Consider the following 16024-nt stretch of genomic DNA (forward strand, 5'->3'; position numbering starts at 1 on the left):
GCATGATCCGTCCAGGGAATTTGTTAGTGTTAGTAAACATCCATGCCCGAACCGGGATTCGAACCCAGACCTGCACAGTGAGAAGCTGATTCCCTAACCACTCGACTGCCAGGTGGCAAGCAAGCAAGCGTATTTACAGGATTGGAGGTGTGGGGGCAAGTGTTTATAGCACAGGGAGGCGAATTCGAGGAATGAGTGTTCAAGAAATTCAGCCTGGAATGGGAGAAGGGTGGCGAAACAATAATTTTTTTTATGCCTGTAGTCACTCCTATATAAAATATATATATATAAACATCAATCCTCCCCCTATACTTATCTCGCAAATAGTACATGAAATAAACCAGCTAATATCGCCACTGTATAATTAGAAATTCGCATGGCATTTTACTTGCAAACATGAGACAGGCATGATAATAATGTAAAAATAAATAAATAAGCACTCTTTACACATATAAGAGTTTTCTTCTTTCTACGCCATCATAAACTCTGTGGTACTTTCATCTCACTCTTGAAGTATTCAGCTCAATGACTGATGAATGCAAGTCCAATAATGGGAGCAATTAATCATAATTCAAACGAACGAATGGAGAAACAACGAGAAACAAATTTAGGGGATTTCCCACCCCCTATAAATAATAAAGACACGAAATATAAAAGTAAACAAACGTGGTAGAAGGCGTTGTCGAAGGTGTTGAAAACTCAGCTGGGTGATATCTAGATGTGTCGCCCTCTGTGAGGAGTATTTTGAAACGAAGAAATGTAAAGAAAAAGAAGGAAAAAAAGATTATCAGAATACGGAGTGTTGCTGCCATCTGCCGAATATCTTCTGAACTTCATCAGTTCACTGAATAATTACAAGATGGCGGCAGCAGCAGTATCTCTATATTTTTCTAAATGGCATTCAATGCACTGTCTCGGATGGCATACATATGATTTAGGGAAGTGGTTCGCAACCTTTGGAAGACCGTGGCCCGGTTGATTTCCGCTATGTAGGTGTAGTATTAAGAATAGAAAAAAACTTTTTTTACGAGCCCCGCGATAAGTCATCTCTCTCTGAAGGTTTTTAACAACTGGCTGTTGCGGAGATACATTTCGGAAAGAGAGAAAATTCAACTGCCCCTGCGGGGAATCGAACTCACGTCCTTTCACTTTCCGGGTGAAAGCCCTAGACTACAGAGGCACAGAATCTCTCAATCTTTCCTTGGAGCTCGTGTACACTGAAAGGGACCGTACATGGACGGCCGGACCAGACTCAGGCTAAGCTCACAACTACTGACGATGCCACCAGATGGCGATTTATACAATGATGACGTCACTCTCCGCTAGAAGAAGTGAAAGGACGTGGGTTCGATTCCCCGCAGGAGCAGTTGAATTTTCTCTCTTTCCGAATATATCTTCGCAACAGCCAGTTAAGAACCTTCGTATGGTAGCGGAGAGTGACGTCATCCTTGTATACATCTCTCTCTGGCCTATAGTATTTAGGAAAATAATCACTTGGGCTGTTTTTTTTCCCCCTTTTCATTTTGTACTTATCACTTTGCTTTTAAAGTGTACGAACATTTGACAGAAAACACAGTTTCGAATTGAATTTGAAATCTAAAATTGTTTTTGTTCAACATGGACTGGAAATATTTCTACAATATTTTAATATAAACAGCTGAAAGTCATTATATATGCTAATGTTTTGCATATATAATGTTTTTCGCAAAAAAAAAGTCAGATTTTTTCAAATACCGCTCGTTCAAGTGTCTTTAAACATTGTCTCTCTCTCTCACCACTGAGGTGTTACATGCTTTGGCATAATTTTTTTTTCAATTAAAATGCCGGGAAGAAATTTTGTGGCACAAGATATGGGTAAATTTTGGTTATTTTTGCAAAAGGTTCTACAACCTCTGACAATAAAGTTCGGTGAATGAAGTCAGAACGGCCGATCTGGCAACACTGGCGAAGCAAAACGCTGCACATGCGTAGCGGCAGGTGTTGACCATCTGCCGCCACCGTTGTTCAGTTGAGCGTCGTTTGTGTTCCGTGAAAGACTTGTTTTACAAAGTGCTTGTTTAGTGCGTTGGTTCTTAACTGAGAACAGGAAATTCTACCTGAGGGAACGACGGTGAATGCTGCAAGATACATTGAAATTTTGACCCGTTTTATGCATAGGCGGGGATTGACTTGGAAGTCTGGGGGGGGGGCAAAGTCATTATTGCTGGGGGGGGGGGGCACGATGAATCAGTCGACTCCACCTTTGATGCTGGGGGGGGGGGCAAAAAAATTTACCTTTATTGCCCAATTTTCCAATGTTCACTAAACTCAGTATTCATCTCACGTATTTGTCATGTCAAACTTTTTTATTTCATGGAATTCATTATAATCCATAGCAATTTGCTGTAAGGCTTCATTTCCTGCCATTGGCGATTTTTCAGTAATTTTATAAGCTGGCAACATTGTTTCCCTTTAGCGATAATTGCCGTTGTCTCGTATTTGGAATGTCAATTGCCCTTACTTTTCTCCAGGAAATATGACCAAACGATCTTCTACAATGAAATTTTCAGTTCCGAAGAAAAATCCTACCGATTCAGTCAACCCTCGGTTTACGAATGGCTCGGATGACGAACAACAAAAAATGATTCAGTTTACGAACTGATGTACTAACACACAAAAAGGGCTGAATCTCGAGGAAATGATATTTCAGAAGTCTGTTGTCACGTGGCTATTTTTTAAATTTTATTTGAGAGAAGATTTAGTTGAAGAATTTGATTTTCCATCTGATCAACATTCACGCTTACGAATACGACCCTCCTATTATCCATTCTGTGATCTACGGATCAGCAGGTCATTTGAAACTTCAAGAAGCTCTTGCATCAAAGAACTTGTTAGAAAATGTTTTACAGTACCTTTTTCCATGAAACTAAGGCTTTCAATGGCTTCTCAAAACATTATTTTAATATTCTACATTGCACATATCACGTGTTTCATTTGCTATCACTGACAAAGCTTAGCAGCAAATATTTTATAGAACTATGAATTTGGTTTGGAGGATATTGTAGCCAGATGATGTTGCGGGCAGAGATTTTGAGGGCTTTGACACTGGGATTATAGATTATGATAATGAAACCAGACATAGCCCAGGCATCGTTTCCAATTCGTCTCTCTTTCACACCGTGGTTATACATTTTCTAATAACATATTATCTTAATTATTTCTATTAGTTTCACGTTATGCACAGGAGCTGCTGCAAAAATTCACACCAGGAGACTTCGAGGTACCATGAACGAATTGATTCATTTTTATTGATTCTTATGGGAAAGATTGTTTCGGTTTGAAAACAATTCGGCCTATGAACGGACTTAGGTAACGAATTAACTTCTGTACGATCACGGGTGTAATATCACATCCAAAAACGCCAGTCACGAAAACACTGTTTTCTTTATCTCTCTTCACCATCGCGAAGCTAGTCAACCCATTCCTAGGACGAACCCATTCCCTCATGCATACCGGGCTGACTGTGCAATGCTATTTTATACAGTGGCAACCTAAAAACAAATATGGTAATAGAGTAAAACAAATATTACTGAATCCTCTTTTGAGAATATTTTGGCGTTTTCCGTATTATATAAAATTTTATGCTTTATTTTTAAAGAATACATTTTTCAAAGCTTGAAACTTTCCATGTTTTGGCATTAAAACGAAATATACCAATTAAGTTACTGATGGGGGGGGGGGGGATTTTTTTTTTGACGTAAAATGTATGATTTTTGTATTACGCAATTTTCGAAACTAATAACAGATGTTTAATATCCCATTGTTTTTTCGATCGGGAAAAAAATGAAAACTACTTTTATTTTTTCAAGAGATAATAAGAAATGTAATTAAAAGAAAACATACCCCGGAAGAAATGCCATCTAATAGACACACATGTATCGATTGAAAGAAACACGCGTGCTTAGGGCAGAATCGAAATACAACAAAAATAAGTTTTTCCTCTGTATGATTGAAAATAAATACAATAATGGTTTCGATAAAATAAAGTCACCCTCAGGAGCTGTTCTTCGTAAGTTGGGGGCTCTGGGCAAACATTAATTCCTTGGGGGAACGGAGCATGTCGGCTGTGCCTGTAAAATATAAAACGCAGCCAATTTTGTAGCTCTAAAAATGAATGCAGAAGGATCTGTTGAAAAGTCGACGGTTGCGTCAAGGGAACAGCAACTTTCAGGTGGAGGTTCTGGCCATACTAGCTGCAGTGGAATAGGCGATTAAGCAAAATCAGCAGACGACGATATATACTGACAGCGCGTCTAGTATTAATGCGATTCGTGATCAGCGCACTCCACATGAAAATACTCGGCGAATACGCAAGCATTTGTACAACCATCCGTCTATCAGTATCAAATGGGTCAAAGGCCATGCAGGAATAGCGGGGAATGAAATTGCGGACAGATTGGCCAAAGATGCTCTTAATCTCCCGACGGAAGAACAACTCTTGCTACCACGCAGTCACATCAAACAGGCGCTAAAAAGTGACCTGTTACAAAAGTGGCAACAGCTATGGGACAAGAATGCACATAAAGATGCCTACAAGATACAGAAAAGCGTCCGGTGGAATGGTACCATTTGGTCTAGAGAGAAAGTTATTATGATAACTGAGCACGGCCCACGATTACCGACGTATCTAGAACGTTTCAAGAAGTCGGACTAACTTCTGAGTCGGAATAACGCCACTTGTGCTTGTGGTGAGATTGGATCTTTATGGCATTACCTGACATCTTGCCCATATACAAAAAAATTTCATTTTGGTGCTATTCCCGAAAACGGTCGACCGTGTTTCAAAAGAAGAGTTTTGAAGAGCCCTATGAGCCTTGCTCGGGTGCGGTGGATTATATTGTTCCTCGAGAGAGAGAGAGAGAGAGAGAGAGATAACAACTTACACCGCATACATACTAAGAAGACTGGAAGTGCGCGTCTGAGCGGTGGGAGCGATGACGAGTTCAAACCGGCAAGAGCCCCAGTGATTGATCTTAAGAGGCAATATGATCTTCGACCACGTCGGCGTCAACAAAAGTAACCGATAAATGGAAAACAGAAGGAAGTTCACCTGCAATGAGATGAATCAAGTCATTGATGGCATGGACGAATTAAGTGTTATTTACTCGGCTATATAGTGAATTGTGCTGATCTTAGTTCACCCGGTGACGATTCCGGTAACGACTTGCGGCCTAGACGATGATGGCTGCGATTAATTCACCGTGATTCGAAATTTTATATTCCAAGATTATCGGCAATCATTCGATCAATTGACGATTACTATATTCTTATGGGATGGACGGTTATACACCACCATCTTATAATCCCGTTTATAATTTTGATTGCCCATTGGCGTTGATTGTTTAGATTTTATTTATTTGCTATATGACTTCAGGAGTTGACCATCAATTTTTATGTTAATTATTTTATTTTGCTGCCTTCGTCTGAGGTGGTCATGTTATGTTGTTTTTAATAAAACTTTCCGGACACACCTATCCTTCGGGAACGCTTCGATATCTCTCTGAGATGGGAAGCTTGGTGTGCCCGGTCTTCAAAGGTCAAAGTTCTGAAAATTTGCGGGTGAGAACCACAAATTACCCATGAGAGAAACGGGCCCTGATCTCTCTTGGATACCCATGATTTTTCAGGCAAAAAACCCTATATCGCATCATATTCGTGTGCTAAAAACTCATCGCAACAGTTCACCAATGGTAAATTCACCGACAACCACTCAACACGACGCAACCCAATTCACCGAAAAAAAAATAATTCTGTGCTCTACGCAATTTACCGATACTACAATTCACCGACAAAATTGAATTAGTGAGTGAGTGGATGAGCAGGTGAGCGAGAAATCGAGTATGTGAGCAAATGAGTGAGTCATTCACACTGTCACTCAATTAATCCGTCGTTGACTTGGCGATACACTCATTCACTGGGTCATTCATACTAGCACTCACCTATTCATTAGCATTACTCACTTACTTTCTCACTGACCCACTTGGTCACGGTCACTAGCTCACTCACACACTCGATCACTGGCTCACTCACTCACCCACTCACTTAATCACTCATACAGCCACTCATTCGCTCACTCACCCTCTCACTTCGTTACTCACGCGGTCACTAACTTCACACAGACACTCACTTAATTGGTAACTTATCCATTCATACAGTCACTCAAGTGGTCATTCATTGTGTCACTCACTCGATCACTCATACGGTTACTAATTCACTCATTCATTCAGTTATTTATTCGGTCATTCATGCGGTCATTCATACGGTCTCTTATATGATTACTCACTCGCTCATTCGATCCGTTATCTGTACAGTTACTCATACGGTTACTCACTCAATCCCTCTCGGTCATTTATATAACACATTACTCTTTCCCCCAGGGATCCGTGGACCACAGGTAGGGAAACACTGGGTTATATGATTGTTGCCTCCTCCCGTGACTAGTCCACGAAACCAGAACCCGCAATTTAAAGTCGTTTCCGAAAATGACTGAAAAAATCTTGATAAAAAAGACAAGTTCCGATTAACGAGGACGAAAATATTGATGAGTCTAGACCAGTGTCATATAATAAGGGCTGTCTCATGACGCTCCGGAGCAACACCATCTATAGCAGAAGGCCTCTGCGTGAAGCTCGTGACGTCACTGAAGAAGGTCATCTCACCTATAGTCTGGGATATGCTACAAAAGAGAGTAAAGATGGGACATGCGTCGGCCTGCTATATCCAATGGCCATAGGTTAGACGACCTCCTTCAGTGACGTCACGAGCTTCGCGCGGAGGCAGCAACTCCTAGAGACAGGCCTCCACAGTCTGGTTGTGACGTCAGTAAGTAGTCCATTTTCCCTCAGAATATTCAGGGAAAAAAATTCCCTTCTCGTGCCAGTATCATCGTTGTGCGGGAAAGAAATGATCAGGCTCAGTATTGGCGATTGCCCCACATCCAATCACTATGCGGTATTTGTGAGCCAATCAGAAAGATTCTACGCCAAAATAAGAAGAAACTAAATAGGATACTGTGTTTCAAAATGTAGCTTTCTAGTGTAGTTTTGTAGTTTCCTAGCAAACTTGCTAGGTAGCCTCAATGACGTTTATGGCAAACAGTGCAGAGGCCTTCTATCTCTAGGAGGTGCTGGTGGAGGCCTTCTGCTATAGACGGGTGTTGGCGGGACTCGGTTGACCATCACCTTAACAGAACCGGTTAATTGTCACTGACTACCCTGGTTTTCAAGGTCACGCTTTAGTTAATAAAGTATTAGAGCAGTGACGTCACGCACCTGATCTAGGAACAAGCCCACAGAGCTCAGGCGGCAAGAGCAACTTCAAAGGGATGAGATAGCTCCGAGTCCAGACAGCCATGGCAGTGAGCAGTGATATAATAATGGAGACTTTTAATTGCTTAGTTGTTCGACTATAAATCGCTTTGATAATACGAAATCTCTATGCGGAAATATAATTTAATTGATCATTTTTTTGTCGCACCAGGATTCATTTTCTGTACACGAGGGCTAATAAAACCTGCAGTTTATAGCCGATTATGAATGACAGCTTTTGGCATTTTGCCTTTTCCATTGAGAGTTTGGTGCGCTAACCCCTCAGTGTAGGACTCCCTCCGGTACCAATGTTTTTTTTCTATGGTCACGTGGTCAAAATGAGTACAACTCAATGCATTTATATAATTACACGGAGAGAATATAATGTTACAGCTGAAATTTTTTTTTATTGAATTCATACATTATAACGATGCTCTTTTGTCATTAAACTACCGTCTTTTCTCGGCTCAATGTCAGACTTCGGAACTTCTTTATCCGTCTCTTGCCATCATCTGTCGCTGTTGTATCCTCCGGACGAATTGTACCTTTTGCCTTTCTTTTTGGCCCGTCTGGGAGCAATTAGAGCAATTGGGGCGGCAGCGGGTTCCGACGGCTTATTGCGGTATTCGATTTTGTAGCCCTCGATCCTATTGTTGATCGTGTCGCTGAGTGGGATGCCCAAACCGGTCGGACGCAGGATAGCGGTGTTGGGAATGGCTCCCAACTCTCCTTTGATGGCCGACATCAGATGCGGCATTCCAGGTTGTGGGGACTTGTAGCTTTCCGCGTCGGCCAGCATTTGCATAACGGATGGGGATTTCTTGAGCTGCAGGGCGCACGCTTGAGACCTTGTGAGGACGCGATCTTGTTGATATCCCTCGATTTTGTATTCGTACGCGTCGAAAGCTCCCCAGTGCTCGAGCGGATTGTCTTTCAAGATGTACCGAAGGTTCTTCTTTTTGGAGTTGTGGTGCTTTGCTGACATTCCTGGACGAATCTGAGGTGACTGATCTATCAATGAAAGGAGACAAAATTTACCTACGACCGAAACACACGAGCTAACTTGTGGCTGTCTGAATGACGATTGATGGTTTCGGTTGTTGAGTTATTTTCTTGCTCTCTTGAAATCATTGTTTAGCGTCATCCCCCTGCATTATTGAAAGAAGAAGATATTCCTTGAGCGAATTGCTTTCTTTTGGTCGTAATAGAGGATTCTCAGCAAGTGTCCTTCGGAGCTTCTTTTTTCTTTGAGAAAATGGCTGAACTCACAAAAACGAGCACGACCAGGCTCTGCCGCATTTAGAGATGTAAGCTCAGTGGTGCGGTCGCGCATGAAAAAACTGCAGTCGGTACTCTGGCCGGGTAATCAAGGGAACAGGAGAAAAGAAAAGTGAGAAAGAAAACAAAATTAACAAACTGATAACAAATTAAAATATATGCATAAAACATCAGCGAGGCTTAGTACAAAATAATATCATCCACGCGCGGGGGGGGGGGGGACACGCAGCACATAATATTGGGGGGGGGGGAAGCAGAGTGAATAACACTAGTGTAGAGCGCCTCCTGCGAGGCGTCAGAAGGAACTCTGTTCTGGAATTCAGCCACATCGAGTTCACGAGTATTCAGAGTCCGTTCACGAGAGCTTCTAAGACAAAGGTGCTCAATCTTTAAGAGAGTGCAGGCCACTTCAATGATTTGAAAACATGTTGAGGTTTAAATTAGGTTTGAGGTAGCTGGCCACATTTGACCCGCGGGCCATCGGCTGTGCACAAATGTTGTAAGACATCAGCTGGTATCCCGTGTCGGCTTACGTACATCCAGACCAACCTTGACCCCGCTCTTTCCCCATAGGGGGATATAAGCTGGTACGCGGTTACGTACAGGGTCACCTGCCTGGCTGCACAGGTTTTTGTCCCCATTCGGTCTGGTTCCATCCCATACATCCGCTCTTATGCAGGGCCTCTCAGCCGGGCTACATGGATATTGACCCACATCACGAGTCAAGGTTTCTAGAAAATATACGAGTAGGCGTCTAAGTCTATTTATTGGGCCTTGTGCTCCTTTTTATTCTTACGAGGTGTTCTGTAGTCTCCATTGGGATAAGGATGATATTTATAGTGAAATGTTACGTATGGGTCAAATATTCACTTACTCCTGAATATATCGGGAACCGTTTGACCCATCAAGACCAAATTTTTTGTAAGTACCGAGAGGTATGTATATATCATCAGAGTGCTCCCAGCACATCGGGTCCGGGTACTCAGGGCAGGGCATTGGACAGATACCTTCCTCGCGGAAAAAAGTTGATAGGTTTCATTTCGAGGGATGAATTCCGTTGATGAATCTCATTGTTTTCTTGCTTTTCATTACGTATTGTGCTGCATTGCTTATTGTGGTGCACTGCAAATAGTGGTGCATTGCGTATTTTAGTGCATCGCGTGCTGTATTGCTTATTGTAGTGCATCGCGTGCTGTATTGCTTATTGTAGTGCATCGCGTGCTGTATTGCTTATTTTAGTGCATCGCGTGCTGTATTGCTTATTGCAGTGCATCGCGAGCTGTATTGCTTCTTGAAGTGCATCGCGAGCTGTATTGCTTATTGTAATGCGGTAGTTATTGTATATTGTGGTGCATTGCATATTATGGTGCTTTGCTTACTGCGATAATTGTCGGGCATTGCTTATTGTGGTGCATTGCAAATAGTGGTGTATTGCTTAATTGCTGCTCGAAGTTGGAGTGGGGAAACTAGCAATTGCAGGACTATTTTGCAGGCATGCACAGTGCCTGAGGAATATTTTGCTTGACGAAATAAATATGTGACGAGTAGTTAGGTTCATTAACTTAGGTGGGGGGGGGGGAACTGGACACCGAAGGCGTCAACGGGGGCAAAGCCCTTCCTACTACTACGGTAATAATAAGACAGATAACAAATAGAAGCCTGGTCTAAATTATTCAAAAACAAAGAGATTCATTGAATATTCTCAATGTGCCTGATGGGATTCATTATAAAATTCTTACCCGATTGTTCGAATCGCATCGTAAATCTCTATAGATTCAATGAGAGTTAACTATTAGAAGCAATGATGCAATCAAAGTTTTTAAATTTTTTTAACATTTTAAGGAATTAAAAGCAAAAACTAAAATAAAACTCCGTTGATTCTTATTTGATGAAGAAAAAGGGAATTTAGAGTCTAGGGAAAATTTCCAAACACGGAGAAATTTTATTAATTAACCACAGTTAGCTTCGAATTAAAACTCGAAAACGAGATTTAAACGTGTAAGAAAGAGAGGAATTTCATTCATTTGAAAGGGAATTTATTATTATTTTTTACATTTCGAAATGAGCAGATCTAAATTTCACTTGCCCTCTGAGTAGTTCCTTATTTTTTCTGAATCTGTTTGGGATTCCATTAGGATTAGGGAGACCATCATTATTCCTGAAGCATTTTCTTCGAAACAAAAACCAAGAATATTAATTTATCGCTAATTGCATGTTGAGAAATGCAATGCTAATATGCACATTACGCAACTGGATTAAAGGATCTCGTTTTGTAAGATTCGACCAATTTATAAATGAGAGTTGAAGGATAAATTTCTTAAACACATGTGTTATTTTGAGGTAGTAGTATTTTGTGATGTTTCCACACATAAGTACTCTTACGATATTTTTTCTGTTCAGTTAAAAACATTAAAGAAAAAAGTACAATGCATGTTTGGACTCATGGTAACATTATTTTGGCCTATAGGCCAAAAAATTGAAACTGATATCGGTGCAGTTCCGAATCGCTAGAAAATGCCGTTTGTATTCAATTATACTGATATTTAAAAAAAAATCAGTACAATACATGCATTATTTCGGCCTATAGGTCTACAATTTGAAAATGATGTCTGTGCATTTCCGTATCGGTGGAAATGCTAATTGTATTCAATTATGGTGGTATTAACCACTTGCCTGATGGGTTTTTAATTTTTTCTGCACAAAAAATTCCATGTTTTTTAAATTTTTCATTCTATTAATATGCTTATCATTAGAAATAACAGACAATTAGAGAAGATCGTACTTAATTTTTTTATTTACAAATCTTAAAATTTTGATTCACTTATTACCTTTTTTGAAATTAAATTTTTTTTGAAAAGCTCTTATTTGAATTTTTTGCATGGAATATAAATAATCTGGTTTTTATATAGATTATTTAACTGAACTAAATTATGTATCTATGTAATTAGATTACAAGATTATGTATCTATAGAGATATCATTACATTGCTGTTGTATGAAGCCATATTGTTCATGCAGATTTAGCCGAATGCTAACTTTTCGTTAGTGCCTTCTAGGGGCAAAGATAGATTTCGAATGGAAGAGGCTGCCAGTGCCTGACATGGGCAAGTCAGGGAAGTGGTTAAAAAAACCAGTACAATATATGCATGTTTGGATTCATTATATCATTACTTCGGTCAACAAATACGAAAGGAAAGTTTTTTTGCACACAAAAAAATTTATCTCAAGTTTTGTCGACAGAAAATGTTGCACGGAAGCCAATCACACTAAAAATATGTAAAATCAGAGTCCAATATAGTGCAGGGTACAATTTCGTACGATTAGCAGCTTAATTTCGGAATTTTCCTGTTATTAGCGCTTACATAAGGTTCTCATTGTTATGGTGATATTGGGCTAAACACAATTGGCGAACTTGTTTTAACTCGGGAACAAATCACAAAACTTTACGAACGTTGCGGGTACAGAAGAGATCGAAGACAGGTTCAAAGGTGGAATACTGTGATTTGCTTTCGTGCATCGTCCTCTATCGACAAAATTTGAACTAAATTTTTTTTTCTGTACCAAAAAAAAAAAAAAAAAAAAAAACTTCAGATACACCGATTTCGCCAATTTTTATAAAATTTTAAACTATTTTTGAATTCATGAAATATTGTACATTATTTTTGGAAAGTAAGTACTAGTAGTTTTTTTTATCGCAACGGTTTGTTCACTCTTATAGTTTCATATCATTACTACTATTTACTGTATTTAAACATGGTATAAGGAACCTTTCTTCGCCAAAAAATTGGGTCTTAAAAATATGGGGGCTCTTGCTCATATAGATAGTATTATAATTAAATGTTTCTATGATAAATACAAAATTTCTGTTTTTAATATTAAAATAAAAAATATCTTTGATGAAAATTTTTCAGTATTTTAAGCCAAAAAATCAGGGGGTTTCTTATACATGTTAAAATACTGTAGTACATTGAGAAAAACCAGAATAATTCATGTTTGAACTCATGATATCATTATTTCGATCATATTAACACTATAGGTCAACAATTTGAAACTGATGTCTGTGCAGTTTTAATTTAATTTATTAAAAAGCGAAATATCTAGGCCATGATAAGTATTTTATTGCAAACCGCACCTCTTCTATGAAAATTGGTTGATTTGTTATTCAGTTTTAAAATGTTTTCAGGGTTTCTCGTCCACCCTGTACATTCAATATATAGTTCAATTCGCTTAATCGAACTAATGGGCGAGACACGTTTGCCTAAAGTAAAAAAAACTACAGTTTTATTCTGATTCGCTTGCATCTTTAGGTCTTGATGTGAATTTATATCGGCTTTTGAATGCATACTGCTATCCTCATTAAACCTCACTTTTTCCAGCATGCTGGCTGATGCGGGGAGGGGGGGGGGGAACACGGTACTTACTTTAAACCTGCTGGTAAACAAACTTCGATTGAAAGAACAAAACAGGCTACAGTACAAAGGGGTTCCTAACCTTTTTTAGCAACGACCCAAAATCAATAATATGATCTACGAATTCGCGACACATCGGTCCATTTTAAATTGGAAAGTTCTAATTGAATGTTTTTGAGGAATATTAGGATTTCGAAATCAGTAAAATCAGTTCATGCTGTCTTAGCAGGTGGGCCAACAGGGCTTGAGCCTAGTTTCCCAACTTTCACCGATGCTGAAGTTATTTCTCTCCTAAATTCTGAATTCTCATTCATTCTATGCATTTTCTAAATGATACCACGCCATTTCGGATGCCAACTTTCCCCCAAAAGTATTGTATACGATATCATGGTTCAAGATGACACCAAAAATGTCTGCGTCGCAGGCCAAGCTGCCACCTATCGAGGCGACAACCGATAGATGGCGCCTACATTTAACCAACTCGTTAACGGCAGCAAAGTATTGCGTATAGCGATATAGCCGGAATTGGTGTGTGCTAAAGCAGTCCAGGCGACATCCCAAGTGGTTCGGTGGTAAGATGCTCATCTTCCCTATGAAACTTGCTGTCAAGGTCCATGGGTTTGATCCTAGAAAAGGACACAGGTGAATTCAAGTTATTTTCCGCAACGAATGTATGGCGACTACTGATATATATGGCGTCTTCATTTCCAACCCAGCTTCATCGACAGTAAATTGATGTAAGATGATACGACCGAAGTTGATGTGCACTGAAGTTTCCCAGGCCACCAAAATCGTTAAGATGCGTTTGAAACCAGTAGTGTACGAAAAGGGTTTTGAACCGGATTCGTAGACCCATCTCAAGAGCCCCTGTGGCACAAGCTTGGGTCACGAACCATAGGTTAAGAATCCCTGATATAACACATCCATTGAAAACCCAAAGAATTTCAAAGCCTCTTTTGTATTCTACAGATGCTTTAACATTTTTAGAATGACGGATGGGGTGAACATGTGAGTGTATAGTACAGTCGAATACCGTTATAGCGAAAATCTCATTGTAACGGAAACTTTTATAATTCTTAAATAAGTTTACATAAGAACAATTTATTGTGAATTCCGATGTTACGAAATGAAAAATCCGTTATAAAGAATTCAATAACAAGTTTCTGAGAATCAAAAACAAAATACAGAAAGTGTCTTGATCTTTTCCAAAAATGATCCTATAAAATCGATTTCTGAGAATTATCTATTTGAATTATTGAGAAAGAAGAGTTTTTCTTCTATGGCTTGTGCGGGAACAAAGTTTTAGCCAGTACGATGATTTGGAAAACAAATAAAATCTGTGGTAAACCAGTGCGTTAAGAAGGTTTCGTATTCTGTTCCAAAACTAGTGACCTCGAAAGGAAACAGTTATCGATTAAAGAGACACTTAAGATAATTTCTGAAGTTGTCGCCGGAGTAAATAAAAACAATGTGCCATTAAAATACGGCATATATCAATCTACTTTCTCAACGTTTTTGAAAAATGAAACCGAGTTGAAATTTCAAGTTCATGCAACAGTTGTAGGATTTCTCGAGAACGCTTCGATATCTCTCTGAGATGGGAAGCGGGGTGTGTCCGGTTTTCAAAGATCAAAGTTGTAGGATTCCATAGAAAAAAGACTAGACTTTTAAATTTTCAAGCTGCAGATGAAGCTGTCTTTACACGAAATCCGTTCAAGTTATTTTTCCAAAAGCAAGCATTGTTTCAGTTGAGATATGATCGAAGTGTTCAAAATTTTCAATGGGATGGATAGGATGGACCATGAACTTTTAGTACACCGCCAATCGACTGCTTTTACAAGGGGACACCAGTATCGATTGGTGAGGGACAATGCAAGGTTATGGTGTCGCAGGGAATTTTTCTCCAATAGGGTTGTTAATAAATGGAATAGCTTACCCCCGGAGGTAGTAAATTGTAACACAATTGACACGTTTAAAAAGAAATACGATAAACATGTTGGGGTAAATCGAGAAGCTATCCATTCTTAGAATAAGACAACCATAAGTATTCTTTATGGGCATTGTATAATATTTTATCATGTGTATATATTGTTTGTAATTTGTGTTAATTGCATTTTTAATTGGGTTGTTGTATTTTTGAAACATATGACAACCATATTTTTATGGGCATCCTTTTATCAGCCACCTCGTTGGGCATATTGCCTGTTGTGGTGTTGTATTTGTATTTGTATTTGTATTTGTATTTCAGGACATTCACTCCCGAAATGTGCCAGTTGCCAGCCCACTCATATGAGAAAATACTTTGGACTGTGCATGCGCTTTTACAAATACAAATACAACGCCACAACAGGCAAAATGCCCAACGCGACAAAAAGATGTAGCTGACAAAAAGATGCCCATAATAAATATGGATGTCATATATTTCTAAAATACAGCAACCCAATTAAAAATGCAATTACAAACAATATATATACATGATAAAATATTATACAATGCCCATAAGAATACTTATGGGAATAATTATATATTTTGAATGCGAAATCTTTCAAGAATTGCACTTGTTTGAGCATGTGTATACTTCAAAGGGATTTGTTGTTTCCTCGGCTTCCACAACACTTGTACAAAAAAAATAAAAAAAAAATATTATTTTCCTCAAATATGTCAAGTAAGTAAAACTTATCCAAAAGAAAAGAAAATTCTCAATGCCTAATTGATTTGAGTTGCTTTCGGTTATTTTTGAAATTTAACTTAATTTTGTTTATTAGCAGGAACATAAACAAGCGATATTTTTCTTAGAATCAAACTCCGCTACAAGGAATTTTTTTAATGCATATTAAAATTCCTTTATTATGAAATGATATCGTGGAGACTGATTGGTTCCTTGGAGTTTGCTGTAACGGATTTGACTGTAATTATTGAATACTCATCCTTCGGGAACGCTTCGATATCTCTCTGAGATGGGAAGCGGGGTGTGTCCGGTCTTCAAAGGTCA

At 39.1% G+C, this 16024-nt stretch overlaps 1 protein-coding gene across 2 annotated transcripts in view; it reads right to left on the reverse strand.

The window, feature by feature from the left end:
* Window positions 1–683, reverse strand: part of LOC149078486 (sorting nexin-13-like) — a 42367-nt gene extending 41684 nt beyond the window's left edge. Inside the window, exon 1 of one of the 2 annotated variants that reach the window (XM_089240600.1) lies at window positions 448–683. The gene's annotated coding sequence lies outside the window, so the exon portion shown is untranslated. The remainder of the gene's footprint in view (window positions 1–447) is intronic. The other variant, XM_089240602.1, reaches the window with a different exon arrangement.
* Between the last annotated feature and the right edge of the window lie 15341 nt (window positions 684–16024).

Source organism: Pholcus phalangioides, unplaced genomic scaffold (genome assembly GCF_987345545.1).
Source record: "Pholcus phalangioides strain wild (caught in Gottingen) unplaced genomic scaffold, Ppha-v1.0 ptg000013l_1, whole genome shotgun sequence".
NCBI classification, from domain to species: domain Eukaryota; kingdom Metazoa; phylum Arthropoda; class Arachnida; order Araneae; family Pholcidae; genus Pholcus; species Pholcus phalangioides.